Source organism: Silene latifolia, chromosome 9 (genome assembly GCF_048544455.1).
Source record: "Silene latifolia isolate original U9 population chromosome 9, ASM4854445v1, whole genome shotgun sequence".
NCBI lineage: Eukaryota > Viridiplantae > Streptophyta > Magnoliopsida > Caryophyllales > Caryophyllaceae > Silene > Silene latifolia.
Window position 1 is genome coordinate 180,883,875 of NC_133534.1, and position 6,000 is coordinate 180,889,874.

The following is a 6,000-nucleotide window of genomic DNA, read 5'->3' on the forward strand; positions in this document are numbered from 1 at the left end:
ATTATGTGTTTACTTTTCCGCAATAAATGAGGGTGTCACATGGACTCCATTTTATCTTTGTCAAAATGTCAATTTGTCATATGTCACATGTCACATGTCACATAAATTTATTATGTATTTTTAAAATATTAAAAATCAACGTATTAATAAAAATACGTCATATACAAAAATCGACCAAGTAATTCATAATTACTTGTACCAAAATATTTTACCAATTATAAATCACAATAACTTGTATTTATAATAATTCATTCAATTTCAATTGTTTCCTCAAACAATAATTTTATCTGAGTAATGAAACAATTCGATTACTTAGACCGTATCTTATTTAATCAGATTACAATGAGATACGTAAATTTTACTTCCAAAATCGTCTGTCAATTTTCAAGTAATTTAATTAATTCGTGACGTTATACGATCAATTAAATGATCAATTAAGAGTAATATCCTTTAGGTATGACCTAGGGGATCAACTGATCACCACCGTCGCACGGCAGTAATGTCAAACTCTAGTCAGCCAACCATTACCGATATGTGTGGACCAGTTGACAGTAAAAATACTTCCCAATTGTATTCTTTTAAAATGAGACTTAAACATGTGATCATCATGATCAACAGTTGTGATCGCATTATTGTCGGAGGACACATATTCCAACATCGGGCTAGTCAATGTTGGGGCTACGTACCAACGTACTGCGACTACTTTATTACATGATATGATGCATAAAGAAGTGGAGGTGTATGTGGATGATACGATTGTCAAATCTAAGGATAGGGAAGGGCACATCGCCAACCTTCGCAAGTTCTTCCTCAGATTGCGCAAATACAACATGAGGCTCAATCCTCAGAAATGTGCATTCGGGGTAACGTCATGCAACCTTCTGGGATACGTTGTCAGCTAGAGGGGAATAGAAATCGATTCATCCAAGATCAAGGCCTTAATCGAGATGCCATAACCCCAAACAGAGAAAGAGGTTAGGGCATTCCTGGGCAAAGTGCAATACATAAGTCAATTCATATCGAAACTCACTATGATCAGCGAACCTATCTTCAAAAAGCTCAAGAAAACGGACCATACCATATGGGACGAAGAGTGTCAAAAGGCATTTGATAGGATAAAGGAGATATTGGCCAAACCACCAGTGCTAATGCCTCCCCAACGAGATCAACCTCTTGGTTTATATCTCATAGCCACCGAAACAGCCATGAGGGCTATGCTCGCACAGACCATTGGAAAGGAGGAAAGACCTATATACTACCTTATTAAGAAGTCCTTGGAGTACATGAGTAAGTATACGCCTCTAGAGAATACGTGACTTGCTCTTGTGTGGGAAACAAATAAGCTACGCCATTACATGCTTAGCGACTCGGTCAAAGTGTATTCCAAAATGGATCCGTCAAATACCTCTTCGAGAAACCCGTTCTCAATGGACGCTTAGCAAGATGGACCTTAATGCTCTCATAGTTCAATCTCAAATACGTACCTTTGAAAAGTCACAAAGGTACGTGGTGTAGCTGAAGTATTCGCAGATAACCCTATCAAGGATATGCAAGCGATAGACATGTGGTCGTTCCCAGATGAGGATATTCTACAAACCAGTACGGATTCTTGGGATCTTAACTTTGATGGGGCATCTAATTTGAGAATATTTGGCATAGGACTGTTGCTCATTTCTCCTGAAGGTGAGCATACACCACTTTCTGTCAAACTCGACTTCGAGGTGACAAATAATGCAGCAGAGTATGAAGCTTGCCTCATTGGTCTACAAGCAGCAGTGAGTTTGGTAATCAAGAAACTTCGAGTTCACGAGGACTCATCTTTAATCATCAACCAAATCACCGGATCCTGAAAAATCTGAAGTGAAAGTCTAGCACCCTATCAGGCTAAGATAGATCAGGTTGCTCAATTCTTCGATCAGGTTACCTATCTACACCTGCCTCGAGAAGAAAATCAGTTTGCGGACGCTTTTACAAAACTCGCATCCCTGATCAATATGCCAGACAACGTGGTTGAAATGCCTTTATACATCGAACGACGGTCAGAGCCAGCCTATGTACATTTCCTTACAGCCGAGAATGTGGCAAAGTTAATACTGTTGGAGTAAGTGTCCTCAATAATAGTGCGATCACATTATTAAATCTCATATAAGAATACGTAAGAGATGATTCAATATATATATACAGTCAACTGATCAACATTAATCGGTAATGATTGGCTAACTAGAGTGTGACATTACTGTCGTTTGACGGTGGTGATCAGTTGATCCCTTAAGGTCATACCTAAAGGGCAATTCCCTTAATGGATAAATCAATTAATTGTATATTGATATAGATTAATTTTTTTTTTTTTTGGTAAAAGGTAAGTATATAAATAAGAAAAGATATAGATTAATTAATTCCTTATAATTAAACGATTTTCATTTTGAGTAAGAGTTTTATATCTCATTGTAATTTGATTATGTGAGATTCATTTTAGTAATTAAAATGTTTTAATACTAAAATCTGATTATTGTTTATGAAACTATTATAATAAGAATGAGTAGTTAATTATAATTACAAGATGTTGTGAATTATATTAATATGATCCATTTTATACACATGTAATTATGAATTACTAGATATTTTGTTAAATGTACCCTAATTAATTTATATAATGATATATAATTATTAGGTATGTATTAATTTGATTAATTACATACTACATACTATATGTGACATGTTGTATGACAATTGACATTTGACAAAATAAAATAGATTCCCATTTTATTGAATGGACCGAAATTAAGGGGTATAAGGTTTAGTGGGTATTTATTTTAATTGTAGATTAAACACCATCATAACCTATTCTCTTAGGCTTACATACCTAGCATCTTGATAAGAGAAATTGGTGTACATGCATTGGCCTAAAAAATCCCCCTCTACCCGGCCCCCTATGGACAAGAATAAGAAATTGTTTTCTTATTTTTGTAACTCATTCATGCAAATTTAGGATATCTCTCTTACTCTTCTTCTCTAAATTGTTAGAAAACCTTAGAAATTGTTCAAGTACAATATCTAATAAATCTTCATAGATTACTATTGTAGTAATAAATAGTTATTAGATTTATTGTAAGAAGATTAGTATTATTATCTAGTTAATAATAATATTAATATTAAGGGTTTGTCTTCGGTACAATCCAAGAGGAGGATCTCTATTCTTCAGATTTGGTTAGGAGGATCATCCTTGTAATTTACAGCTCAAGATCAAGTGTAGGACGGAGTCCTACACTAGTGCCCATATTTCGACCAAAATCTATGTAAGGAAATCAGTTTTTCTTTCTTTTTGTTCTTTTAATCTTGCATGGAACTAGATCCACATGACATAAATTATGAGTGATTTATAAAATTGAATTAGATGAGTCTAATAGGGGTTTATGAACCTAACACATACAAAGGGGTATCATCTGTCAATATGGCTGCCCACATGAAATCATCAGTGACAACAGGTCACATTTTCAGGCCGAAGCTGAACAGTTGCTAGCGAAATATAAGATCAAGCATCACCACTCGTCGCCATATAGACCTCAAACTAATGGCACGGTAGAGGCAGCTAACAAAAATGGCGTCACAATCCTCAAGAAAATGATTGACAATTATCGCGATTGGCCTAGCAAAATACCTTTTGCATTATGGGGATATCGCACATCAGTTAGGACGCCCACTGGGGCTACTCCTTTCTATTTGCCTTACGGCATGGAAACTCTACAACCAGTAGAGCTAGAGATCCCATCACTACGCATTCTACTTGAAAGTCAAATTCCAGAAGCTGAATGGAAAAGGGACAGGTATGACAAACTCGCCCTCTTAGACGAACGGAGGCTACGCGCATTACATAATGTGCAGATGTATCAAGCCCGTATCAAACGAGCTTTCAATAAACGGGTCAAGCCCAAGAATATCAAGGAAGGAGATTTAGTTAGTCAGAGCTCTCTTGCCCGTCGATCCACGAGGATAATTTAAACCTAATTGGGCATGACCATTTTTGGTCAACTCCATACTTTCAGGGGGTGCGCTTAAGATCACAGACCTAGACGGGAATGAATTTTCTAGCCCGACTAACCTAGACCAATTGAAACGGTACTACCCTTAGAAATAGGATAAAACGCGCCTCGCGTGACACACGTGCTGCTCTTGCGACACGAAATAAAACCGGCCCTGGCCCGCTAAAAAGCTTATGACATTTCGCTCTTGCGTCTTGACATTTTGACATCCTCATATCATCAAATAAATTGAATTGCACTTTCTTGGGAATAAGTAAAGCACATGCTTATTTTTTCTAAGTTCATTACAAGCTCTTGCTTCGAACATTTATTCTTTTACATTTTTTCGAACTACGTACAGGGTATGATTTCATTATTTCTAATGAATACGTAGGCAATCCTTTACAGGATACAACCCGTCATTTCAAAATGTAAATAGAATGACATTTTCATATTGCATTTGAAATTCGATAAGAATAAATAAAGGAAATTTATAAAAGTTTCTTAGCTAATAAATTTTTTATTCATTACTCCTTAAATAATTGTAGTACGCCAAATACATAGAAATTTAAAATGCTCAAAATGAAAATACTAGGCTAGGATTCTAAAAACCCTGCCATTTATTACAACTCAAATACTAATAAATACTACTATAAATGACTAAGGCTATTCTTCTACTTTCCCCTTGCCTTTGTCACCTTTGTCATATTTCTTGTCTGGACCACGAGCGGGGTGCTGTTGCGTTATTTCCGACCTAATCACCAACGGTCGTTCTCGCGGTCTAGCATTCCCATTTCGATCCACCACCATCTTCTCGGCAAGTGCCTCTTTAGTTTCTTCGACGGACGGACGACCCGATATCCGGCATCTTCTTCCTCGTCAGTTAAGTACCTCTGGTTCTCCTTCGCCACTTCGCGGATCTTATAGTCTACAGGCTCATGCTTCCTTAGCTTTTCATGCTCCTCGGGGGTGCTAGCTTTTCTCCACTGCAGATATGAGTCAGATACCCATAATGAGCCAACCGGAACAGGTATGAACAACATATTCCTTTGGGCCCATCGAATAGCCCACTCTCGACAAGACTCTGTAATATGCGCCAAGGCAGTTTGAGGGACAGTATCTAGCTTTGGGATTTTCCGTCTTAAGCCCACTTGCCTCATCAATCTCTCCGGAAAAGTATGGACCATGAATTCCAAGCCAGGAACGCGAATTGACCGTGTCGGGTCCAAAGACGATACTCTAGTCCTAAGATGCCACCAAGGAACTATCCACCTGATCAAGGGCCCACCTTCACTCTTAAGTTTATTTTCCCAATAATCGCATACTCGAGTGAAGTCCACCATGTATAGCCTCGTTCTCATCGCAATTGGTCGAGAGCGATATCGTGTCACGTCAAATGGGGGCTCGATCAACCGCAGTCTTTCCATCAGCCAGATTTGCGAAACAAAGGGAACGGGAGTCAGTACCAAAAATCAGCCGAAAAAAAAAAACATAAAACATAAAAAAAGAAAGGCCAGAAACGGGTTCTTACCTGTAAAATAATAGGACTCCCAAGATAGGGATGTTCGCGATTCGCCTTCTATTGTCCAATCCTAGAATGGTCTCTTCTAGAACTAAGCATGCTGGGCTCCTGCACAGTTCCATTTGCTCCACTATGCCTAAAAATCGCAGGTCACCCCTCATCTCTTGGTCAACGTGCCCTCGTAGGACATAGCAATGAAGAAAGCAAAATCCATAAGCCCTGCGCCTGGCCACATAAGAGATAGTAGGGTCCTCCCTATTTATGAATCGGTCGACAAATTCAAACATGTGGACGCCTTTTGAGGTTACAAGACGGTCTACCTCAGCCTTGGTTAATCCAAGCAAATCCCTAAATTTATTTTTTTACCCTTGAGAGCTAGGGGGTATAGTCGGAACACTTTCTGCATCCCATCCTCCAACCGCAGCAATTTCTTCAGGAAAGGGACAAATTTCGCCTCCC